The following is a 5,417-nucleotide window of genomic DNA, read 5'->3' on the forward strand; positions in this document are numbered from 1 at the left end:
AGGAAATATCTCATAGAATTTAGAAAACAGCAAGATAATACTTTACCAAACAGGCGAATCTCACCTAATATTTTACCAAACACGCGAATATCACCAAATATTTTACCAAACAGGCGAATCTCACCTAATATTTTACCAAACAGGCGAATCTCACCTAATATTTTACCAAACAGGCGAATCTCACCTAATATTTTACCAAACAGGCGAATCTCAACCAATATTTTACCAAACAGGCGAATCTCACCTAATATTTTACCAAACAGGCCAATCTCACCAAATATTTTACCCAACAGGCGAATCTCACCTAATATTTTACCAAACAGCGAATCTCACCTATTATTTTACCAAACAGGCGAATATCACCTAATATTTTACCAAACAGGCGAATCTTTCAGTACCCAATACATGTTACAACAAACTGGATCCTTCCAGAATAACGTATTGTTTTTAAAGTTGCTGAACTAATTCGCAATCTGCTCAGTCAATTTAAGAGAGCAGTGTATTATGATAATACATTATTGAAAGCATATTAGTTTTATTCTTTAAATGTGAAGAAATTTGATCTGAACAAATGTAACTTTTCGTTCTGAAAAATAATTTAAAAATGTCACATTTGTTTCTTTGATTAAATTTCTAAACATATGAAGAACAAAACTAAAATTCATTCAATCATTTATTATCATAATACACTCCTATCTTAAACAGACTTACCATATTGGCAATTAAACCAAAGGCTTACCCAAACACGCTATGAAATGTTCATGTAAAACAATTTCACCTCGAAAACAGAGCAAAAACGGGTAAAATGTATTAAACATTTTTGTTCAAACTATTTCTCAAAGAATAACCCCTCGAATAAAATGACATTATTTACGGAACAATCTGTATATTGATTTAGTAAGTTTAAGCTTTGAATAATTTCGAGGGAAAAATTGTTCCGGAGCCGGGTATCGAACCCGGGACCTTTGGTTTAACGTACCAACGCTCTACCACTGAGCTACCCGGGAACTCTAACCGACACCGATCCAATTTTTCCCTCCATATCCACAGACCTCAAAGTGGGCTGACAACCGTCAAGCAACCAACTTCGAGTGCACACTAACTCCGTGTGACTTAAATTGTGGTTTTCTGTTAACGAACAGTGACATGTATTATGCAAATCAAGATTTCAGGTAACTCCCTGTAAAGTTGATTTGAATAATTTCGAGGGAAAAATTGTTCCGGAGCCGGGTGTGCACTCGAAGTTGGTTGCTTGACGGTTGTCAGCCCACTTTGAGGTCTGTGGATATAGAGGGAAAAATTGGATCGGTGTCGGTTAGAGTTCCCGGGTAGCTCAGTGGTAGAGCGTTGGTCCGTTAAACCAAAGGTCCCGGGTTCGATACCCGGCTCCGGAACAATTTTTCCCTCGAAATTATTCAAATCAACTTTACAGGGAGTTACCTGAAATCTTGATTTGCATAATACACGTCACTGTTCGTTAACAGAAAACCACAATTTAAGTCACACGGAGTTAGTGTGCACTCGAAGTTGGTTGCTTGACGGTTGTCAGCCCACTTTGATGTCTGTGAATATAGAGGGAAAAATTGGATCAATGTCGGTTAGAGTTCCCGGGTAGCTCAGTGGTAGAGCGTTGGTACGTTAAACCAAAGGTCCCGGGTTCGATACCCGGCTCCGGAACAATTTTTCCCTCGAAATTATTAAAATCAACTTTACAGGGAGTTACCTGAAATCTTGATTTGCAAGTTTAAGCTTTGTTTATAGTCACATTGAGACTACTACTATTATTATTATTATTATTATTATTATTATTATTATTATTATTATTATTATTATTAGTCAATACAATATGGAAATTTCAACTGATAAAACAAAAGTTGTGGCACTCTGTGGGAAATACCCAATACAAAGTAAAATTTATCTCGATAATAAAATATTAGAAAGATGTAATAGTTTCCCATATTTAGGTTACAATCTTTCCATTTTTGAAGAATTGGACATATCACAGAAGATTAATAAATACACAAGAGCTATGGGCATTATAAATAGTGTGATGAAACCATCCTTGGTTCAGAAACACACCCGCATACGTCTCTACAACAGATTGGCACGACCGATGCTCAGCTATGGCAGCGAAGCATGGACACTGAGGAAAGCAGATAAAAGCAGAATAACGGCTTGTGAAATGCGATTCATGCGAAGAACAGCGGCCTATACTAAGTGGGATCTCAAAAGAAATTGTGAAATTTTGAAGGAACTATAAACTCAACCAGTTTTAGATTACGTTGTTCAATATCAGTCTAATTGGAAACATCATTTGGAAAGAATGAGTAATAGTAGACTCCCAAAGGCAATTAATGATTATGTACCACATGGCCAAAGATCTGTGGGTCGTCCTGCTAAGAGATGGCGTGAAAATTTTATGTGAGACCTTAACAGGCCTTGTGGCCTAACACTTGTCAGGCAGAAGAAGAAGAAGAAGAAGAAGAAGAAGAAGAAGAAGAAGAAGAAGAAGAAGATTGTTATTATTATTGTTATTATTTTATAAAAATTTCAGAAAATAAAAGATGGGTTGCACAAAACATATCAATTCACAACTTTTTACAAAAGCAGACAAATCTTTCATTAAATCATATAATTATCCAATCCAAAGTTTATTCTTAACATATACACTCTTCCACGTCACATCAAACTCCTCATCGCTTTCTGAATCATTAGACCACAGTAAAGAAAAAAAAAAAAAAAACTTAACACAAACCTGGATCTACTTTGACATCTAACTTCGGACTAGTACGCTTTCACTATCATTATCACTACTTTTTACAAATAGTAGTTATTTAAAAAACACAATTCTTGTACTTGTAATGTAAAGCAGTACTTATATGAAACTCAATCTTGTAAAACCGGTCAAGATAACAAGTCGAACACTGGTTTTACAAAACTATTTGCTTTCATGAAACAGACCCCTGTTCTCTTGTAAGGTCATGAGGCGAGATTAGATATTTGTAAACTCCCTAGTCATGTGGTCATACAGGCGCAACCTCATCGCTTAAAACAATAAAAAAATATGCATAACTTAAGTTGTCGGAGCCTCTAAGTTAAGCTATGTGGAGAAACTGAACACAACAGATCAAACAAGGTATGCGACCCTCCCACACCTTGAATAAATACTATCTTGAGAATGAAAACCTTTAAGTAGTTCGACACATCAGAAAAACTGAACTTCAATGCACATTTACGAAACAAAAAATCCTCTTGACAACTGATTATTGTAAATGTATGAAGTCTCAAATATTCTGTCCTATCCAGGAAACTGAACGCATATCATTTCGGTCGGCAGATAGATGTGTTTGTTATCTTTAAAATTTAATTGCAATTTCACCAACGCCTGAAGTTAAATATCAAGACATTGATTAAAATGTAATTATCATTTGTTTGAAACTAGCAATTACGGCAGGATTTTGCTCAAGAGTCTTACCTAAGTTACAATTTACAACGTTGCGATACAGAGATTGAATTGCTTTCCAATATGGGAACACCACCAAGAATTTCAGTATAACCACTAGTAAGTCTTCAATATGGTTAGAGGTTAGTGATATTATTGGAAAATGTATTGCCAAATATTACAAAAACACGAATTGTTGAGACTAATTTGAGCTTTATTGACATGAACGGTCAGGAAAGTACAAGGTGAACAATTCGTACTGGCTTCTTTTTACGTCAATATTTGCCATTACATATAAGATACAAATTATATTTAGCTACTTTAAATGTTATTTTAAGTGATCGTGCTTCATTTAATTTAGGATGCTCATTATTATTATTATTATTATTATTATTATTATTATTATTATTATTATTATTATTTATTATTACTGTGGGCTAAAGCAAGGAGATGCATTATCACCTTTACTTTTTAACTTTGATCTAGAGTATGCCATTAGGAAAGTCTAGGATAACAGAGAGGGCTTGGAATTGAACGGGTTACATCAGCTGTTTGTCTATGCGGATGACGTGAATATGTTAGGAGAAAATACACAAACGATTAGGGAAAACACGGGAATTTTACTGGAAGCAAGTAAAGAGATAGGTTTGGGCGTAAATTCCGAAAAGACAAAGTATATGATTATGTCTCGTGACCAGAATATTGTAAGAAATGGAACTATAAAAATTGGAGATTTATCTTTCGAAGAGGTGGAAAAATTCAAATATCTTGGAGCAACAGTAACAAATATAAATGACACTCGGGAGGAAATTAAACGCAGAATAAATATGGGAAATGCCTGTTATCATTCGGTTGAGAAGCTTTTATTATTCAGTCTGCTGTCAAAAAATCTGAAAATTAGAATTTATGAAACAGTTATATTACCGGTCGTTCTTTATGATTGTGAAACTTGGACTCTCACTTTAAGAGAGGAACATAGGTTAAGGGTGTTTGAGAATAAGGTGCTTAGGAAAATATTTGGGGCTAAGAGGGATGAAGTTACAGGAGAATGGAGAAAGTTACACAACACAGAACTGCACACATTGTATTCTTCACCTGACATAATTAGGAACATTAAATCCAGACGTTTGGGATGGGCAGGGCATGTAGTACGTATGGGCGAATCCAGAAATGTTTATAGAGTGTTAGTTGGGAGGCCGGAGGGAAAAAGACCTTTAGGGAAGCAGAGACGTAGATGGGAAGATAATATTAAAATGTATTTGGGGGAGGTGGGATATGATGATAGAGAAAGGATTAATCTTGCTCAGGATAGGGACCAATGGCGGACTTATGTGAGGGCGGCAATGAACCTCCGGGTTCCTTAAAAGCCAGTAAGTAATTATTATTATTATTATTATTATTATTATTATTATTATTATTATTATTATTATTGTATTTTTTATTATTGTCATTATTGAGTTTAATTAGTTACCATTGCCACTAGGTATATACCCATTTGCAGTGTGAATAAATACACATACATATACAATATTTGCGAATACCAGCATACATTAAAACGGTGTGCCCAAAATCATTTTTTCATTACCAGAGATGCTAAAAACTTGATTTTTTATTTAAATCTCAAGATAAATTCTTTTGTAGCATCATAATTTTTCTATTTCTACTTTGTGTTTCGTATAAAGAGAAGTGAAAATGGAAAGACTTTAGAAGAGATGGATCTCGACCTTCAGAAAGCTGAGCCGGCGAAATGATGGAAATGGAGGGACTTTAGGAGATTAAAGTGAGAGTTCCACGCTCGGGATAACAGGCATAAAGTCGCCAGCGGCAAAACAAAGTGGCGCGAGATACAATCCCATCTTACAAGGGTTAGTGTAACAGAGAATGTGCTGCTGCACAATGTGAGACTGGTAATCTTCCTTTGGGAATAATAGGCCTGGAAATGCTAAAGGAGCAAACGCATATTGTGTTTACAGAT

General features: G+C 35.2%; 1 non-coding gene across 1 annotated transcript; it reads left to right on the plus strand.

The window, feature by feature from the left end:
- Window positions 1-1,322: 1,322 nt before the first annotated feature.
- TRNAN-GUU (transfer RNA asparagine (anticodon GUU)) lies at window positions 1,323-1,394 on the plus strand. Its single transcript has one exon. It is a non-coding gene; the product is annotated as a tRNA-Asn (tRNA).
- Window positions 1,395-5,417: the final 4,023 nt, after the last annotated feature.

Source organism: Periplaneta americana, chromosome 13, assembly GCF_040183065.1.
Source record: "Periplaneta americana isolate PAMFEO1 chromosome 13, P.americana_PAMFEO1_priV1, whole genome shotgun sequence".
Taxonomy (NCBI): domain Eukaryota; kingdom Metazoa; phylum Arthropoda; class Insecta; order Blattodea; family Blattidae; genus Periplaneta; species Periplaneta americana.